The sequence below is a fragment of the Sus scrofa genome, chromosome 2 (genome assembly GCF_054392235.1).
Source record: "Sus scrofa isolate SSC_HxYL_T2T_F1_AM1 chromosome 2, Sscrofa_HxYL_maternal_Yorkshire_Landrace_v2.0, whole genome shotgun sequence".
In the NCBI taxonomy this organism is placed as follows: Eukaryota; Metazoa; Chordata; class Mammalia; order Artiodactyla; family Suidae; genus Sus; species Sus scrofa.
Window position 1 is genome coordinate 50,494,438 of NC_139384.1, and position 21,275 is coordinate 50,515,712.

Consider the following 21,275-nt stretch of genomic DNA (forward strand, 5'->3'; position numbering starts at 1 on the left):
TCCTCTGAGCCATGATGGGAACTCCCTAGGTTTCCTTCTGTGTGGGATGAGGCAATGAACCCCAGAGTACTATTCCCAAAGGAACTCCCAATAGAGAAGTAACGAGCATCTGAGAAAGCAGTCATGGGGCGTGAGCAGAGCTGAGCCTGCAGGAAATGCAAATAAGCTCTTCAAACCAATTCCCAAGGCGCGGCTAACCCGGGGATGGTAAACAGGCCTCCCCTCTCCAATCCCACTGGGGCAGGTAGTGCCTGTCCCCCAAAGCAGGAACGAGCGCTCAGCTTCCTTCCCACCCTGTCCCTTTAGGCAGCCCCCAAATTAGCCAGAGCTGGCAGAGTCAGTGAAACCAGCCTCAGCCTCTCCAAAGAGGGGACATTTCTCAGGACCCTGTGATGACCCAACACTGGTAGCAGCTCTGCAGGCCTGTGCAGGGCTCTCAGCTGACTGACTTCCAAGATAGAAGTATAGGCCCATCAGATGTGTGACCTCCTCCTATTTTAGAGACTGCTGCCCCTGGAGAAATGATTTTAGGCAAACCAATTAGGCAAGTAGGCTGAATGGAAGTGTAATTTGTCACCGGATCTGGCTTTGACTTCATTCCAGTCGCCAGGCTACTCTGTGTTGTTAGGCATGCAAAAGCCCTTGAAATCCAGTCCCTGAGTGCCAGGCAGTGGAAGCTACTTGGTTTCCTTCCACCCTTTATAAAAATAATTATTATAATAGGTTATGACAAGTTACAATAGAGATCTTTTAAAAGGATCTTCTCCCTGCTCCCTTCTGGGTCTTTTGCATCTGGTGCACAGTAGGTACTTAACCTGATGCAGATTAGGTTGGTTATCAGTCATTAAGAATCTATCCTGGAGTTCCCATTGTGGCTCAGCAAGTTAAGGACCTGACTAGTATCCTTAAGGATGTAGGTTCAATCCCTGGCCTTTCTCAGTGGATTAAGGATCTGGTGTGGCCACAAGCTGCAGCATAGGTCCCAGACAAGGCTCTACTCTGGTGTGGCTGTGTCTGTGGCATTGCTGTGAGCTGGCAGCTGCAGCTCCAATTTGACCGCTAGCCTGGGAACTTCCATATGTGGCACTGTGGCCCCGAAAAGAAAAAAAAAAAAAAAAAAAAACCAAAACCAGAAGAATCTATCCTGTGTCAGGCCCTGGGTTAAGCACCTAAAAGATCTGAATCCATTTAGTCCTCAGTGGTATTAACATCTCCACAAAGGCTCAGCGAACTAAAGTGACTCATTCATCCAATCAGGGTCACGGTCAATGATAGAATTGTGAGCTCTATCTACCTGTAACAGCAGAATCCGGGTCCAGCACAGCATACGCACCCTGTGTGCCTGTTAAGGAGGGGAGGAGAGGAGGGAGGGAGAGACAGCGGGAGGAAGAGCCAGGAAAGAGGAAGCTGAGAGAGAAGGAGGTGGGGTCGGGGGAAGGCAGGTGGAGTTGGAGGCTCTGAGCCTGCCCCCCTCCCCCGCCCTTTCCTAGAGTTTCTGTTCTAGGGTTCTGGGAGTCTAAAAGCCCCAGGGCATCAGTCTTGCCAGGGTGCTCTCGTTTGCCCTCAGAGGAGGGAGCGGAGGACAGACTTGCACAGCTGAGCAGCCTCCCTGAAGAGGGAGGCATGTTTCTCTGAGGCCTCGTGGGCAAAGGATGGAGGAGAGAAAGCTGAGCTCAATTAGGAAGGTAGACCTGCCCTTTAAGGTGTGGTTCGAAAAGCCATATTGACCCCGTGACTTTTGTAGCCTGGGAGAAGGGCTCAGCTAAAGACCAAAGGTAGCACCAGAGAGAGTTTCTGAAGCATATAATTTGGTAACCCATGATTTAAAACAAACCCCCCCCACAAAACAAAAACCTCTTCTGGAATATAGGCATTTTTTTTTTTTTTTTTTTTTTTTTTTTTTTGTCTTTTTGCTATTTCTTCGGGCCGCTCCTGCGGCATATGGAGGTTCCCAGGCTAGGGGTTGAATCGGAGCTGTAGCCACTGGCCTACACCAGAGCCATAGCAACGCAGAATCCGAGCCGTGTCTGCGACCTACACCGCAGCTCACGGCAACGCCGGATCATTAACCCACTGAGCAAGGGCAGGGACCGAACCCGCAACCTCATGGTTCCTAGTCGGATTCGTTAACCACTGCGCCACGATGGGAACTCCGAATATAGGCATTTTTATCTCTGGAGGTGGAACTCCTGAAATTGTCTTTTTTCTGTTCAGATATTCTCATATGCACATATTACCAAGAGGATAACGCCTTTTATTTTGCTTGATTTGCAGGATGCTATTCAAAGACGCTCCCCACCTCTGCATGGATGGATGGGATGGGTGTGTACATGCGGTGAGTGGAGCTGTGGGCCCAGCAAGCCTCTGCCCGGAGGGGCTGCCTCTCCGGTGAGCACCGAAGGCAGGTGAGCTCCCGTCACAGAAGGCACATGACCTCAGCTGGGGAAGGAACCACTTAGAATTCTGACTTCACTTTCATCTTTCTCTTTCCTGCTCCCAGCTCCCCAGAACTCCACCCTGCTCTGGTAGCTGCTGAAGGAGTTCTGAGGTTGTCCCTTCCCCCAGGCCCTCTGGGGTACTGGCTTAATTAAAAACCAGTCTAGTTTACCCCCTCAGTAGGGAACAGGGCAGGCAGGATGTTGGCACCCAAGCAAGCCAAAACCCAAGTCGGCGCAGGAGACATCTGCGAACTTCCTGTCCTGACCACTGGGCTCAGCTACAAGGCATGCAAGACAGGCAGGGCCCTCAGGGGAGGTGACAGCTGGCTGCAGACCTGGCAGGGGCTCTGGCAGGAAGTGTCTCTAGCAGCTGCCCTTAGGTGGGCAGCAGCATCTTGCTTGTCTGAGGGGACTTCCTGTTTGAAACAGGAAGTTGTTTTGGAGTCAGGAACAGGATCTGGCTGACAAAGGGCAAGATGGCAGCAGTGAGTAAGAGCTTAGTGTTCTGGCCAAATGGGGCCCAGGGGACACCTCATTCACTGTGAGAATTGGAGCAAAAGCCCAGGCACTCAGATTGAGCTGGGAAAAGTCTGGAGCTGAGAAGATAGGTCAAGGCCCTATGTGGGGGCTTCCTCAGGAACACTTGAGTCATGAACACAGGCATTAATCCTCTCCTCCTGCACAGCTGGGGCTCTTACTACTGGGTCAGGTCTGGTTTCAAAGGGCGATGGTCCTGGGAGAAGCTAAACAGGGTGGTTGAAGATCTCCAGCCTCTGCAGGTGGACCTGACATCTTCCACTTCACTGTGTGGGTAATAAGGTGAAAATCTCAGCTTGAACCTATTAATCGTCTGATTTTCCCCTTCACAGCACCTGGTATTGGCAAAACACTTAAATGGCATTGACTTTATTCATTCACTTTTTAAATTAGACAGTTGCATTTCCTCATTCCCATGCAGAAGAGCCCTTAGAAAAATGAAGACGAGAAAAGCCAGCTAACACCTCCAGGCTGGGCACCTCCCCACCTCCTGGCCCTTGGCAGGCAGGGATCACTGTGCAGTCTCTGCTTTCTTTCCTGCAGAGCTCATAGGAGTTTACAGTGCTCAGTGGGGCTCTGCGGGTCTTCCTCTCCGGTTGCTCAGTGTCTGCCAACCTCGTGTGATTAACATAAGAAGCCAGGGAGGATGGACAGAAAGTAGTGCTGCAGGGAAGAAGGGACCATGTAAACCAAAAATGTCTGTCTAATGAATCTTTGCCATCACAATGCTGATCAACTGTGGCAGGTTTTATTTCTTGCAGATGGTCCCAACTGTATCTCCCATCCTACATGCTCTTTTGAAATGTGATCTTGCTGTTTCCCCATCAAGAGGTCACATCTACATCTTTACCTTCTTGAATATGGGAGGACTCCTTGGACCAATAAAATATAGAGGAAGTGATGCTGTACCAGTGTTGGCATAGCCCTTGGCTGGCTTGGCCACTTCTTCTTCCAGCCGCTGGGAACCCAGAGGGCATGTTGTGAGAAGCCCACGCCAGGCAGAGAGGTCATGTAGAGTCAATAGCTCCAGCTGAGCCCCCAGATGACAGCCAGCATCAAGTGCCAGCCATCCACGTGAGCCATCAGACACCCAGTCTAGTCAAACCTTTAGATGACTGCAGCCCCAGCTGACCTCTGACTGTAACCATATGAAAGACCCCCCCAAGTGGGAATCATCTAGCTGAGACTAGTTAAGGCATAGACCCATGGAACTCATTATTGGCATATAATAAATTGTTTTCAGCTGCTAAGTTTTGGGGTGCTTTGCTCCTTAGTAATAGATTGCTGGAACAGAAATAGACCACCCAAAAATGTGTGCCTTAAAGCAACCACCGTTTATTATTTCTCATAAGTCTAGGGGCTCATGTGTCTTCAGGCAGTTGGCTGGGGGCTGGCTGCTCTGTTGCAGCCTCAGCTGAGACACGTCAGTTCTGTACTATGTGACGTGTCAGAGGCTCATTCTGGTCTTGGGCCTGTAGCAGGGGTTAAGTAGACGATACAAGCCTTCTTAAGACCTAAGCTTATTGACACTACTGCAGCATAGCTTGCAGTTAAGGCTTGGATGCAATCCCTGGCCCAGGAACTTCCACATGCTGTGGGTGTGGCCATAAGATTAAAAAAAAAAAAAAAAAAGACCTAAGCTTGAAGCTGACATGCTATCACTTCCGCTAAACATTGTTCAAAGCAAATTTCAAAGCTAGTGCTTGTTCAAAGAATGGGGAAATCCATTCCACCTCTTGATGGGAGGAGCCACAAAGTCACATTGCAGAGGGTGTAGCTCCTGGGTGGATGGTGATTATGGCTGTTTTGCTGTCAGCACATCCCCATATTCAGTGAGGATATTAAGAAGTTTGCTGGGGAGTTCCCATCGTGGCTCAGTAGTTAACAAATCTGACTAGCATTCATGAGGACGCAGGTTTGATCCCTGGCCCTGCTCAGTGGGTTAAGGATCCAGCATTGCCGTGAGGTGTGATGCAGGTCACAGACACAGCACAGATCTGGCATTGCTGTGGCTGTGGTGTACGCCAGCAGCTACAGCTCCAAGACCCCTAGCCTGGGAATCTCCATATGCCATGAATGCAGCCATAAAAAGCAAAAAAAAAAAAAAAAAAAAAAAGTTTGCTGGGGGTTGTAAAATATATACATTCCTCCTTTGTTAGTTAACTCTCCATCACTCAATATTACTTTTCATTCTTTTAACTTACTAGCCTCTACACGGAGGTAAGGAGAAAAGGGACACAAGGAGTAGCTTCAGGGTAGCCAGCCTCCTACCCCTTGTCAAGGGCTCTAGTCTTGTGGTTTTCAATTGTGCTTTGTGAAGCCCGAGGCTTCTGTGGTGGCCTCTCAGCAGCTACGAAAGGAGTAAATGTGTGTAAGTGTGAGGTCCCCACCTCAACCAGGGCAGCTCTGCTCCAGCTTATGACATTTCTTTGGAGAAATGTTATGCAGCTTTGAAAGAAGGAATAGAAAAAATATTTGAGGTTCACTGAATGACCAACCTCTCCATCTTACAGAAAAGCAAAGGGTCTTAATGACATTGAATGTCTAGGCCAAGTAACCTAGCAAATGAGTGTCTTGGTTGGTAATAGAACCCCAGTCTGCTGACCCATCATTCACTCCAAAGCTAGATGGCCTACGTTTTTCTCCCCTCGCCTCACTGGGCTCAAGATGGAAAGGGATTGCTGTGGCCTAACAGATAGAGGAGAAACTGAGGCAAACAGAAGGAATACTCCTGACAGTTTTTCAATTCTCAGCTTCCCCAACAAGAGAGACCATTCATTGTCCTTGAGCTCTGAGTCTCAGTGACCCTCATTACACACACATGCCATTACGTGATCCCTACAAAGCTTGATCCCCAGAACCACAGACCACTCAGGGTATCATACTGGTGGGCAGGGAGGGCTGGCTTGTCAGCCCCAGGGCTGAGCAGGGCACACTTGGTAGAGTGACTCCTATGAGGGCAGACAGAGCTCCATCTGGGAGAAAAGCTCATTTCCCAGGAGAAGTCTTGGCCTTGCTTGGAGCCTGCGATCTCCTTGTTCTCCTCCCAGTGTGTTAATTCCATTTCTTCTTAAGTTAGATTTTTTAGGACACGGGCTATTTATAGCTCCTCCTAAGCCTTTTCCAGTCTGTTTCCTGTTCAAGTACTGCATTAGTCACAGACAGTGTCTCAGGCAATCTCCGAGTCCCCGCCTGATGTCAGCAACAGGGAACAGGGATGCTGGTCAGACTCAGGGTGGTCCCCATGGGGAGGGGGCAGGCAGGACCCTGGGCAAGGAAGCTGAGGGAACATCTCTTGTCCCTCATTCTCTGTGGCATGAAGCTCTGCATCCCTATGGCTTCCTGGAGTTTACTTAGCCCTAAAGACGCAGAAACCCTGCAGAGGCACCTCCATTTGGCTACATATTTTTGCCATTACTTGATGACCTATTTGCATGCAACTCCTTGCAGAGAATTTCCTCCCAAGCCATATACGGTGATTTCATTGCACCACAAACTGAAGCTTCTATTTGCAGTCAGTAATAGAGGCTCCTTCCTGACTTCCTCGTGCCTGTTCCTATCTCCCTTTTTTTTTTTTTTTTTTTTTTTTTTCTAAAACTGTAGGCTTCTTAGGCTGCTCTGAGCTTCCTCCAAGCTCTGGTCTCAGCAAGTGTTTGGTCCCAGGAACTTAGCAGCTGCCTCTGTAGGGAAGGCCCCTGATCTGAGCTGAGCTTTTGTATCCACAGGCTAAGAGAACAGTGACCTCTGAGGCCAAGGGGAGGAAGAGGGGACTTCAGGCAAGAGAGTGGGCAAAAGGGATAGCAACCAAGATCAGCCTCTGTAAATCCCTAGTGAAGGAGCTGAGTACAGCATTTCTGACTCTGCCTTGCTGGGGACAAAGGAAGAAAAGGAGGCGCTTCCATTTGCATAGCAAGTCATCAGATGACCAGCATCCCAGAGACTGGGGTCTTTCCAACTGGAGCCTCACCACTCCCCAGGTGCCAAACGAGGGGGCCCTATGTGCCTCGACCAAAGCTGCCAGGTTTCACCAGTGACTCACTCTAGGCTCTCCTCAGGGGCAGAGGCCTGCTCAGTCCCAGCTTCAGCATTGCCCATCTCCGGGAGCAATGGACCCTATCAATGAGCACCTGCTTTATTTATGCCAGGCTGATTTTACGGTTATTATGGTTATTGTCATCATGTTATTGGCTTTATTTATGCTGAATGCTATGGAGATAAACATTCCAAATGCTCAGAAAGGATCTTGATGAGAAGGTATATAAGCCAGACAAGACCCTCCTGTCTCACTCACAGAGCTGGTATGCACACCAGTCACCTGAGCAGAGGAAGTGGAGGAGGAGAAGGAGGAAATCAGACATGAGCTGTGCATACCAGGCGCCAGCCTGAGCCAGGCATATCAGAGCTATTCCTCAGCTGTGATGCACATCGGCAATCTGGCACAACGATTTTGATTTCCGGTTGGTTTCCATCCTAGGAAATTCATTACAGACTCTCTCCCACAGAGCACACTCAATTACATCCTTGGGATGCAAGGGCCCAGAAGACCCAATCAGGGACGGCTGAGTCAGGCTTAGTCAAGGATGAGACTCCTCCTGCCAGTGCCGGTGGCCTTGGGACTGATGCCCAGGAGCAGGGCAGGGATGTAAGGACCAAGCAGAGATGGCTCTCCTTGAGGACCACTTTCAAAGCAGAGAGCTTCCAAGGGCGAGATCCTTATCTAAGCTCCTCTTAAAACAAGGCCCTCTCCCTCTTTCATTTTTTTAATTATGAAAATTAAAGTACATTGCAGAAAAGTGCATAGAACCTTAGATATTCTAACCATGAAGCAAATGTCCATGTACTCACCTCTCGAAATGAAACATTGCCGTCATTCTTACATCCTTTGCGTATCCCTCTCTGATCACACTCTCCATCTTCCCTAGGCTCTGGTGGCATTTACTTCCTTTTCTTGTAGTTTTACTGCTTAAGTTTGCATGCCTAAGGAAAACAGTTTCATTTTGTCTCTTTTTAACTTTATATGCATAGAATCACATTGGGGGGTTGTGCTGGGTTTCCTTTGCTCAGTTGTGTTTATGAGAGTCACCTACTGTGTGTGCAGCAGTAGTGCCTTCATTTTCGTGGCTGCATAGTATTCCACCACATGGGTATGTCATATTTATATAACCATACTAGTGTGGGTGAACATTTGAGTCGTTTTCAGGTATTGACTATTATGACAATGCTGCGGCAGGCATTTTTGATAGGCATACATTTGTGCCACGTGCATGTATTTCTCCAGGGTTTATATGAGTCAAAGAATATGCATGTCTTCACCTTTACTAGATACTAACAAATGGTTTTCCAAGTGGTTGTACCACCTCTTTCTCTTCATTGCACAATCAACAAGGAGAGGCTGAGGGAAGGAAGCCACTAGTTTAGAGCTGCTTAGTCCCAAGAGATGCTCCAGGAGAGAGATTTTTTTTTAATTTATTTTACTGAAGTATAGTTGACTTACAATGTTAAGTTCATTTCTTCAGTACAGCAGAATGATTCATATATATATGCATATGTGTGTATATATATGTATATATGTGTGTGTGTGTGTATGTATCTGACACCACGGTGGCCAGCCCTAAGCCCCTCATTAGAGCGACAGCGGGTATCAGCAAGGCCTTCCACTGGGGACCATCCATTGGAGGACTTGCTAAAGGAACAGGCTTTGTTTAGTTGGCCTAGGACCAATATGTGTAAAAATATATATTTTTTAATTTATATATATAGGAAATTTATATAATTATATATAATTTATACATTCTTACATATATAAGAAATTTATACATAAATTATATATATAAGAAATTTACAATATAGTTCTTGTATTCCTTTCCATTATGGTTTATCACAGGACATTGAATGTGGTTCCCTGTGCTATCGAGTAGGACCTTGGTTTTTTTTGTTTTGTTTTGTTTTTTTATGTCTTTTTGCCATTTCTTGGGCCGCTCTCGTGGCATATGGAGGTTCCCAGGCTAAGGGTCCAATCGGAGCTGTAGCTGCCGGCCTACACCAGAGCCAGAGCAACGCGGGAGCTGAGCCACGTCTGCAACCTACACCACAGCTCATGGCAACACCGGATCCTTAACCCACTGAGTGAGGCCAGGGATCGAACCCGCAACCTCATGGTTCCTAGTCGGATTCATTAACCACTGTGCCATGACAGGAACTCCGAGTAGGAGCTTGTTGTTATCCATCCTATATGTGATAGTTTATATCTGCTAATCCCAAACTCCCAGTCCAGCCTCAGAAGGGAGAACTCCTATGGAGAAATTATTGAGAAATCAATCTTTATGCATGTTTGTTTCTTTCCATATCTCACTTGGAGCCTGTCAACCCCTGCCTCACTGTCCCAGCCTCTGCTGGGACAGCCGCCCATAGCCAAGCCCATTATTGTCCTGATCTCAGAGTCATTTCACTGAGGTTCCCAGACTAATCTGGTCAGGACATGGGGAAACGTTGTTATCTGAAGGTTATTCCAAGGGTAGTGGGACCCCAGCCATCAGACAGAAAGCCAGAGGAGATTATCCAGGGCAGGAGCTTGAGTGGAGCTGGTGGTAGGATGGCACTGTCGTGTCTGGGCTCTGAGGGCTGATGGTTCCTCATGGCAGCCTGGAGCAAGCTGGGAGCTGGAGCAGTTAGGTCCCTCCCTAGGTCCGGAAACCTGGGGCAGATCTCGGACTGTCTCAGCCTCACGTATCATCACTCGGGTATCTCTATCTTGAGGTGAAAATCCCAACTTGAATACTCTGAAACAAAAAGGGGAATTTATTGGCTTCTAACAAAATATAATGACAAGGCTACCCTTAGGAGAAGCTTGATTCAGAAGCTCCAGCAATGTCATCAAGGGAATATGCTGCCTCTGTTTTAGGAGAGTTAGGAGTTGCTAAGAAGTAGTAAGATGAAGCTCCATAGAAAAGATAAGATCCTGGAGTTCCCATTGAGGCTCAGTGGGTTAAGAACCCGACTAGTATCCATGAGGATGGGGATTTGATTCCCAGCCTCGTTCTCTGGGTTAAGGATCTGACATTTCCACAGGCTGCAGCGTAGGTCACAGATGTGATTCAGAACCCACATTGCTGTGGCTGTGATTTGACTCCTAGCCTGGGAACTTCCATGTGCTACAGGTGTGGCCCTGAAAAGGAAAAAAATAAATAAATAAAAGAAGAAGAAGATAAGATTCTGGAACAGGAATGGAAACCAGCAGCCCTGACTGAGGCCAGGTCTTGGCAGGGTCTTTAACTGGAGACAACGTGGGGAGTGATCCCCCGTTTCTAGGTACAATGAAAGCCCCCCAGAGTGTTCCAAGTGCCCAGGGAACCTTTCTTAAACTTAGGGATTGGCAGGTTCACACAACACTAAAAAGCATGCTTGCATCCTCAGATTATTAAAAATAAAATATTGTCTTACTATTTTGAGCATCTGGGAGGGTACTTCCAGAGGGGAAAGAAAAAGTGAATATTGTTACTAGACATGAAAAATTTGAATATCTTTTCCATACTGGACATTAGGAATTAAGTCCTGATTTTGAGATTCAGCACTACTTTCAGGTAGGTGAGGAAATTTAGATTCTAATAGGCTGTCAGAATTTCTGGGACATTTTTATGGTGTGTGAGACCAAAAGGACAGAATACTTAAACTCAGGGGAGTTCCTGCTGTGGCTCAACGGTAATGAACCTGACTAGTATCCATGAGGATATGGGTTCAATCCCTGGCCTCTCTCAGTGGGTTAAAGATCTAGTGCTGCCGTGAACTACGGTGTAGGTCACAGATGTGGCTAGGATCCTGCATTGCTATGGCTGTGGCCTAGGCCAGGAGCTACAACTCCAGTTTGTCCCCTAGCCTGGGTACTTCCATATGCCATGGGTATGGCCCTAAAAGACCAAAAAAACCCCACAAGCCCAGGGATGTCTAAGAAATCTTAGAGGTGCAATAGCTGCATTGATTTTTAATAACATTTGCTTCTTATTTATTTGTTTATTTATTTATTTACTTGTTTTCTTTTTAGGGCCATACCTGCATCATATGGAAGTTCCCAGGCTAGGGGTTAAACTGGAGCTGCAGCTGCTGGTCTACACCACAGCCACCGAAATGCCCAGATCTGAGCCACATCTGCAGCCTACACTACAGCTTGCAGCAACACAGGATCCTTAACCTACTGAGCAAGGCCAGGGATCAAACCTGCATTCTCATAGATATTAGGTTCTGAGCCCACTGAGCCACAACAGGAACTCCATCATTTATTATTTTTTTTAATACAGAAATAAAGTAAAAACCAATTGGTCCAAAATTCTGATGAGATAACCTCTTTGGCATTTTTCAAAAATAACATATAGAACCACATAAAATGGAAAAGTGAAATCTTCCTTGGCTTCTCCTTCCCACTGGGACTCACTAGTCAGAGTTTCTTATGCCATTTTCAGAAAATTACTTCTTCAGCCATCAGATCCAGAGTAAGGAGGACTGGAGAATTGCTCTGTGAACTGTCCCACCTAAATGAGGGAGACTCAAAGCCCTCTAGGCCCTCTGGTCCCCTCTCTTGGGCCCCGGGCCTCCATGCACTTGTTCCAGGTGAGAAGGACTCAGCTACTTGGCTTCTGGAAGCCTCCCCTCTGGACTGAGCTATGCTAACCCTTTTCTCCTTCTCCAGTCTCACTCCTCTCCCCTCCTCCCCCCCCCATCCCCCACTCCACTCCTACCTTCCACCAGGGCCTCCCCTCCCAGGAAGCTCACAGCAGGGGAATATTTACTGAATGAGAACACCCCGAAGCAAGAGATTTTCCTACTGATTACATGTCTGGCTCTCACTAGAACATCTTCTTTCTATTTTTTCCGCAGTGATTCATCCAGGGATCATCAGAGAGAGCCTGCTGGCAAAGGTGGCATTGTTCTTCCCAAGCTTTGATGGGGTTACACAAGCTCGTGCCGATTTGTGGGTAGAAGCCTTCTCACTTTTCCCTTGCCACTTGTCGCCAAAAGGTAGGAAAGAAGACTGTATAGCACCTGGGTTGACATGCGCATGAAATCCTTTTCCTGCAGCATCAAGTCTTATGTATCCGCAAATATCCCTTTGCATGACCTAGGGAGTGGAAGTGAGGTTCTCAGAACTTCTCACTTATTCATTCGTCTGTAACTCCTGAGAGTTTACCAAATACTAGGCACCGTGATGGGCCTTTAGGACCTTGGTACAGGCCTTAGAAGGGAGCCAAGATTTCCTGAGATCACAAAAGAGAGAGAGGCTGCTCAGGCATAAAAACAGGGTGCTGAGAGGTGCAAATATCTGAGAGCAAATACAAATGACTCCTTACAATTAGATTCTAGAGTAAGTGAAAGCCAGTGGCAAGAACCAGGCTGGAAAGGTCCATGGGGGCTGGTTGACAGGGGACCTTGAATCCTAGACTATCAATGTGCACTTTATTATAAAGACTGTGTGGGGAGTTCCTGTTGTGGCTCAGCAGTAACGAACCCAACTAGTGTTCATGAGGGTGCAGGTTCGATCCCTGATCTGGCTCAGTGGGTTAAGGATCCGGCGTTGCCATGAGCCTTGGTGTAGGTCCCAGACACAGCTCAGATCTGGCGTTGCTGTGGCTGTGGTGAAGGCAGGCAGCTACAGCTCTGATTTGACCCTAGCTTGGGAATTTCCACATGCTGCAGGTGCGGCTCTGAAAAACAAACAAACAAACAAAAAAATTAAAAATGGGAGTTCCTGTCGTGGCTCAGCAGTTAGCAGAACTAACTAGCATCCATGAAGACACAGGTTCAATCCCTGGCCTTGCTCAGTGGGTTAAGGATCCAGTGTTGCTGTGATCTGTGGTGTAGGTTGCAGACACAGCTCAGATCCCGAGTTGCTGTGGTTGTGGTATAAGCTGGCGGCTACAGCTCTGATTGGACCCCTAGCCTGGGAACCTCCATCTGCCACAAGTGTGGCCCTAAAAAGACAAAAAAAATTACAAAATAAAGACTGTGGGAACCTTTGAGGGTTTTAAGTAGGAGAACTGAATTATTCAGAGACTCAGCAGAAAGAGATGACACACTCCAGTGAGGATCATTTGAGGAGTGTTCCATGGAAAGTCTCTCTTACAAAGGTTTGGGCAGAGTGTAGTGAGACTACAAGGCATAAGCTATACCTGAGCCAAGGAACATGAGGGCTGTTGGAAGGGGTGAGGGGAGGAGCAGTAGCTGAGAGTCCTTGAGAGGAGCTGTGATCTTTGGTTAAGGTGACTCCACAGTGACAGGGTGTAAAGACTCCAACCTCACTCTCTTCCCCTTTGACCTCCTGCCAGTGCTCCCCATTGGCCAAACCCATCCAGAAGCCACAAGCCACAGGAGGCCATCCTCATGGTCCACCCAGGTCAGGCCCCAGGGCCAGGAGCAGGACAGAGTGGATTTGCAGGGACAGACAGAAGATGTCCTGCCCAAGAGTGGTGTGTTGAGATGAACAGTTCCACAAGACCATCCTGGGCAGGATGGATGATGACAGAGCCAGAGGGACGGGGACAGGAGGAGAGTACAAGGGTCTGAACTAATAGGGGGCATGGAGATGGCGAGGAAGTGGAAGAGTAATGACCTGCCGACAGAGACTCAGGACAAGGGAGGCGTTTAGAGTAGCCTGGGTACCTCGGTGGATCGTGACACCATTACCCTATTAGAGGGTTCAAGTTCAAGGGCAGGTGCTGCTACTGGAGAAAAATCACTCTTTTCCAGCAGCAAAAGCAGACTGGTCAAAAGGACAGATGACCCCCCGTGTCCCAGCTCTGGTTGGCTGGGACAGCTTTTGGCATCCTTCTTCTGTTCTGTACCTTATTTCTCTTTCACTTAGAAACCCCTGAATACCTACTTTCACAAGAGTCTGACCTGGTCCCCATGTCCTGAGTGCAAAATTCAGTTCTCTAACTCCACCAATCTCCTGTTTCCACGAGTCAAAAATCAGTCCTTCTTCATTCAAAAAGATACATGCACCCCCATGTTCACTGCAGCACTATGCACAATAGCCAAGACATGGAAACAACCTAAATGTCCATCAACAGATGAACGGATTAAGAAGATGGGGTATGTATACACAATAGAATACTACTCAGCCATAAAAAAGAATAAAATAATGCCACTTACAGCAATGTGGACGCAACTAGCGATTCTCATACTAAGTGAATTAAGTCAGAAAGAGAAAGACAAATACCATATGGAATCACTTACATGTGGAATCTAAAATATGGCACGAATGAACCTATCCGCAAAACAGAAACAGACTCACAGACATAGAGAACAGGCCTGTGGTTACCAAGGGGGAAGGAGAAAGGGTGGGATGGACTGGGAGTTTGGGATTAGTAGATGTAAATTATTACATTTAGAATGGATAAGCAATGAGGTCCTGCCGTATAGTACAGGGAACTACATCCAATCACCTGTGATAGAACATGGTAGAAGACAATATGAGAAAAAGAATGTATATGACTGGGTCACTTTGCTGTACAGCAGAAGTTGTCAGAATGTTCTAAGTCAACTATAATAAATTTTTTTAAAAAGAAAAAATATCAGTTCTTCTTAATGGGAAAATCAGTTACGATAGAAAGGAACCGACTACCAGTTCTCTGTGGAGATAGATGCATTTTTAAAAAAAGATCTGCTGGGATGAATTTCTAGTTAATAGACTATGAGGGGGAGTTTTTATTTTTAACTCTGGGCCCTCCCAGGAACACTCTGAAATCCCAACTCCACCCAGTCCCCAACTGGCTCAAAAGAGCAAGGTAAGCGAATTGGTGCCTCCTCTACAAGGCTGGCAACCTCTAATCTGGCATCATGTATTATTTAGGACTTTCAGTGGGGGGGTGAAAATTTTAAGTCTGGCTTCTAAGAAGTGTGTGGTATGTTTGGGGTTGGGTAGACCTAAAAATATTCTGAAACAACAAGGGTAAGTGTTATGAGTAGGGTATCCAGAGTCCCCTCTTCTTCCTGCAGTGAAGTCCAATCATCCTGCCCACAGAGAACTGCCTTGATGGGGAGAGAACCCCAGAAGGCCCTCACACAGGACAGGGGTAGTGGAAGGTGGGAGTGAGAGAGGCGGTGTTGCTAGGCAACCGGCTGCTGGCCAGTGTTGCCCTGGTGATGCTGGTTTGTGTATATGAGGTGGGTGCTCCTGGGTACTTGCTGAGTGTCTGTATAAGCAGGGTGGACTTTTTCATTATGATGCATTCCTGGAAACCATGCCATAATGTGGTTTGTCAGAATTTCCCAGAGGAACAGCGTGAGTTCTCCTTGAGGGGTTGCATTCCTGACTAAAGATGCAGCCGGAGATAAATCATAACTGTGATCAACAATCTGTCATAAGCAGAGGGCACCAGTGCCCAAATATCCTCGATGAGTTCTAAGGCTAAAATTACCCTATAGGCCTCACCACAAAGCTATTACCTGACTCCATGTGAACCCCCACGGACCATGTTCATTCATTCCCTCATTCACTCATTCGAGGGCTTTAGGGGTCATTGTGGTTCACTGCCAATATCAATTCCACTTCAGAGGATTAGTCTTCTAAGCCAGCATTATGAGCTGTAGACCTACCCCCACTACCTCAGCATGGGACCTGATCTGGAAACAGGGTCTTAGCAAAGGTCATCAAGTTCAAATGAGGTCATTAAGCAGGCCTCATGCAATATGGCTGGTGTCCTTATTAAAAGGAGAAATTTGGCCTCAGAGACAGGCATGCACAGAGGCAAGATGGTGGGAGAACACAGGGAAAATTCCACGTGAAGACAGAGGATTGGAGTGACACATCGACAGGGCAAGGAATCTCAAGGATTTGGAGCAAACCACCAGAAACTAGGAAGAGGGAAAGAAGGATTTTCCTTTAGATTTCAGAGGGAGCCTGGTGCTGCCAACACATGGACCTAGGACTTATAGCCTCCAGAGTTGTGAGACACTACATTTCTATTGCTTCAAGCCACGTAGCATGTGGTATTTTGTGATGGCAGCCCCCAGGGACCTAATATGACTGGCCATGGTAATCCTAGCCTCTTGGCCCAATCCTGGCCAAGGAGCTACAAGGAGCTGGGCTGGATTCTGAGAATGGTTTCTGCTTTTTGCTCTGTAGGTGCTTGGATGTGACTCTGGGAACTGCTACCGTCATCATACTGCAAGTCTCAAGGGCAAAGCCCTTCCTGAGGAGGGCAGAGCGTAGACAGTAGGGATCCAGGACAGCTGGCCTTGTGGAGTCTCTCCTTCAGCCAAGCTGGAGCGAGCCCAGCCTCTGCAGTTATGTTGTGTGATCTCATACATTTCCCTGTGGTTGAAGACAGAAGGTGAGGTAAAGTCTCCTCACTGACACCAGGGTCTTCCACATGCAGCACATGTGAATCGGCTGTCCTGTGTGTTCAGCACGTCTCCCTGTCACCTCCCTCATGCAACCAAGCCGACTCCTGCCCCTTCCCAACTGACTATGCTGGATCATTTGCAAAGGTGACCCTACCAAAAAAAAAAAAAAAAAAAAAAGGTTTTGGGTTTTTTTTGGGGGGGGGCGGTTGGGGGGGTTGTAGGGCTACAAATACAGCATATGGAAGTTCCCAGGCTAGGGGTCCAATCAGAGCCACGGCTGCCAGCCTACACCACAGCCACAGCAATGCCAAATCCAACCCATGTCTGTGACCTACACCAAAGCTTCCAGCAATGCTGGATCCTGAACTCACTGAACGAGGTCAGGGATCGAACCAGCATCCTCTTGGATACTAGTTGGGTTCATTTCTGCTGAGCCACAACGGGAACTCTCCTGTAGCTTCTTTTATGATTTAGCCTCAGAAGTCAAGCAATGGCCCTTCTGTTACATTTTATTAGTTTCCAATGAAATCACAAGAATTAGTGGCGTAAAACAACCATGGTAAGCCCTGAGCTTCCAAGTAAGGTCGCCATGCTATAAGGATTCCTGGGACATACAGAGAGGCCTCTCACGGGTATTCCAGCTGACAACTCCAGCTGACAGCCAGCTGGTGTCAAACTCCAGAAGATTCCAGCCCCCAGCTATTGAGTCATCCCCAGGCTTGGAATCTTCCCCCTGGAGGCCCAGGAATCAGAGATCAGAGAAAAGCTGTCCCCACTGTGCCCTAACACACAGACTGTGTGAGCACAAGACAATGGTTATTTTACACCACCAACTCTTGGGGTGGTTTGTTATGCAGCCATGGTTGTGAAGCACCTAAGGTGACACAGCTAGATAGCAAGAGGAGCATGAGGTCAGACTTTGGCCCTGGAATTCTGCCCCCCAGAGCCCAAGTTGTTACCTACAACTCCTTCCAGCCTCCCCTCAGAGAGTGTTTTGTTTCTATGACTTGGCTCCCCTGACTCCATGCAAAACCCCTCATCGTGGGGGTGCGTGCTCCTTACTCAGCTGCTCCCAGGCCACCACCTCCCAAGGCTCCTCCTTTCTGGAAGTTCAATCCCCTCTCTTACCTGGGCTCCCTGACCACTCTCCCCCAACTTTTAGGATGCAGCCCCACCTTCCTTGATGACTTCAGTTTCTGCTTCACAGATTTGCTTTGCTCCCCACCAAACTCCATATGAAAAATGCACTTACTATGTGTCCCTACTAGGGACCAGGCACACAGTAGGGATGCAAAGTAGGATGAGCTCTTTTCTAGGGCTCTGTAGCAAATTGCCACTTTGTGGCTTAAAACAGTATAAGCTTACTATCTTATAGTCCTGGAGATCAGAAACCTGAAATGCACATCATAGGGCTAAAATCAAGGTGTCTGCAAGGCTTGCATTTCTTCTGGAGAGTCTAGAAGAGAATCCATTCCTTTGCCTCTGAAGCTTTTAGAGGCTGCCTACAGTCCTTGCCTTTCAGCCTCTTCTTCCACATCCAACGCCACCAGTGTACCATCTTCAGATCTCTTTCTGACTCTCCTGCCTCCCTCTTCCACTTCCAACAACTCTTGCAATTATGCCCAGATTATCCAGTAAAATGTCCTTATCTTAAGATTCTTAATCACATCTGCAAAGTCCCTTTTGCATGTAAGGTAACATACAGGTTCTGGGCATTAGGACATGGGCATCTGGGCATCTTTGGAAGGTCATCAAGCTGCCTGCCCAAGCTTTTTGAGAGAGCTCTTTGGGTGAGGTTTTATATATATATATAAATATATATATTTGGTCATGCCTGCAGCATGCAGAAGTTCCTGAGCCACAGCAGTAACCAGAGCCACAGCAATGACACTGGATCCTTAACCCACTGAGCCACCAGGGAACTCTGAAGTTACATATTTATAGCAGATTCTGCTATTCTTAACATATATTCATATATTCTCATCTCACTGGACACACACTTCTTGCCTTGTATTCAGGTGTGATGACCATGCAATGGAGTTGTGGCCAATGGGGGGTAAACAGAAGGAATGGGCACCACTTACAGACCCAGCCACAAAACCCTCTTAGAAGCCTCCACGCTTTTCCCATGCGTGAGCTGAATCCGAGAACCCAGGGGAAGGGGAAGCCACAGGGTGTAAGAACTCAGGATCCCTGAAGTGGAACTGTCTCCCTGCTGACTCACATTGCATTTCGACATAAATGAAGACATTGAAATGTGAGGGATCTTTGCTAGTGGTTAGCCAAACACTGACAATGCACAAATACTTTCAAAGAACTTACCTAAGCGTTATTTCATACAGTTTATATGGTATTTGATTGTGCAAGTAGATATCACATTTACTTATAATTATAAGTTGATCTGTGACATAGACGGAACAAGAAGGTCACTTGATAAACACAAAAAAGGGAAATCAGGAATTGTGTGACTCAGCTGTGGGCAGCCTCTGCATCTGACTTATTTCCATGTTTTGTATTGATGGGTTGTACCTTATCGAGGAAACCCTCATCAACACAAAGAAGTAACTGCAAACAGGAGTTCCCGTTGTGGTGCAGCGGAAACGAATCCGACTAGGAAATGAGGTTGCGGGTTCAATCCCTGGCCTTGCTCAGTAGGTTAAGGATCTGGCGTTGCTGTGAGCTGTGGTGTAGGTTGCAGAGGTGGCTCGGATCCGGCATTGCTGGGGCTTCGGCCGAGGCCGGCAGCTGTAGCTCCGATTAGACCCCTAGCCTGGGAACCTCCACATACCACTGATGCAGCCCTAAAAAGACAAAAGAAATAACTGCAAACAGTAGCCAGTGTATTTTAACCTCCTGTAATCTCCACATACTCTTCACTAAACAGAGATCTTCAGAAAATTTTGATTCCGAGGTCAACCCAGAAACTAGTTACTGAGTCACACAAGTTAATATTTTGAATAGCTTCTACACCGATTTATCTTTATGTTGTTTACTTTCTAAAGGCTCAAAGACAATTTACCCAAAACCTGCAGGATAAGTGAAACCACAACCAGCCAAACAAGAACAACAAGATATGAGCCCAGTGGTCAAGCACCTGGAGTTTGGGATTTCACGGGTGGAGAAACAGGGCAATGTGTGTGGGTGAGTGTGTGTATGTGTGTGTGTGTGGTGGGGGTGGGCAGGGGGCAGGAGTAGGCAGAAAGATCTTATGATCTTGGAAACACGTGACCTATTTTCCGAAATGGTCCTTCTGGGCAGATGATGGAAGGATCTGACATCTAGATGACCCTGTGCCTCGCTAAAGTAAGAGCTGAGGGTTGTTCTCATCACTTAAGCAGAGAACAGAACCTGGGAACCCAGAGCCAATGTACACAATCATTGACAGGAAGGCTGGGGAGGGCTGGGACCCCAGAGCGGTCTGTTCTAGGCAGTGGTCAGTATCTTACCTGTGACTCCTTATGGAAGATTGAGTCTGTGGCTCATCAGGTTGGGTGGACAGTGAGTCCTGAGGAGCCCCTGTTGCTTCTGGCACCAAAAGAAGTAGAAAGTTCTGGAAGGCCAGCCAACAAGCAGGCAAGACAAGTGTGAGATATATCCCCACTGGGGATCCCAGGACTGCAAGAGAAGGCAGCTTCTCCCCAACTCGCCTGGGCAACCCACAGCAAGAAGAACCCACGAAGGGAAGAAGGATGTTTCCATTGATGGAGCTCATTCTATGCCAAGCTCTATGCTCTGCCTTTTACATGAAGTTCAATGGACCAACAATCCTGTGTAGTAGGTACTTTTAATCTCCAATTTAGAGATAGGGGATGGAGTCTTAGCAAGATTGGAAAGTCAGCCCCAAGAGCACATGGCCGATCGCAGCAGAGCTGGCCCTGAAGGGCAGCTGCCTGAGCCAAGTCCATGAGCTCGGACACCTGTTGAGGGGGTAAGGCTCTGGCTACACACACACACACACACACACACACGCCACCCCTGTGGGATCCCTTTCCTCTGACTGAAATAGACCTGGAGAGGGAGGCACTGGGACCTTCAGCACCACAATTAAAGCTATAAATGCTAGCAGGGTGCAAAACCACTGACCTTGGCCAGCGCTGAGACAGGGAGCTGTAAAGCCAGGGTACACGGCGTGCGCTGGTGGCGCTCACTCCAGGTACCAGGGAGGTGGACACAATGTGCTCCCATCTTCATCACCTTCCAGGCCTCAGATTTCACAGGTCCAATGACACAGACCTTCCGGAACAGCGCAAGGGCCCTCAGAACACTCTGAACTGCTCATTGTTTACACAACAGCGGCTGCTATGAGCTTCTCAGGGTTTATCACTGTGTAACCTCCCACATTCGATGTGGGGAGAATGAGGCACCAAGACATTTATGCCTAAACCAGGATTCAGACACTAGTGAGAGCTGAAAAACTGGTGGGCCACGATCCCCAAGCCTGTCCCCTAAATATCCATTGCATGGATGGTGGGCTCCAATTAAAAGTAGCACATAGGCGGCAGAGTTCTTGTTATGGCACGGCAGAAATGAATCCAACTGGTATCCATGAGGATGCAAGTTCGATCCCTGGCCTCGATCAGTGGGTTAAGTATCTGGCATTGCCATCAGCTGTGGTGTAGGTCGCAGACACGGCTCGGATCCTGCATTGCTGTGGCTGTGGCGTAGGCCAACAACTGTAGCTCCGATTCCAGCCTGGGAGTTTCCATATGCCACAGATGTGGCCCTAAGAAGCAAAAAAAAAAAAAAGCAAAAAAAAAAAAAAAGCAGTACATAGGTGTGATAAACATCTTTCAGGTAAATATTGACTTCGCTTCTGGTGGGGCAGGGGGCCCTGCCATGTGTGGACCAGGTGAGCAGTGGGGATGTCAGAGAATTCACTGGTGGCAGAAACATCCTAATCCACTCCCCAAATCTAGTGTTTCATCTACCAGGGCACCTCACAGAGTCCCCTGGTCATGAGCCCAG

The 21,275-nt window shown here is 47.8% G+C and overlaps 1 long non-coding RNA gene across 1 annotated transcript; it reads left to right on the forward strand.

Annotated features, from left to right (window-relative positions):
• Positions 1-1,409: 1,409 nt before the first annotated feature.
• On the forward strand, positions 1,410-21,080 carry LOC102160616 (uncharacterized). The gene is made up of 4 exons (XR_014837286.1): positions 1,410-1,685; positions 2,275-2,405; positions 11,844-11,984; positions 19,313-21,080. It is a non-coding gene; the product is annotated as an uncharacterized LOC102160616 (long non-coding RNA).
• Positions 21,081-21,275: the final 195 nt, after the last annotated feature.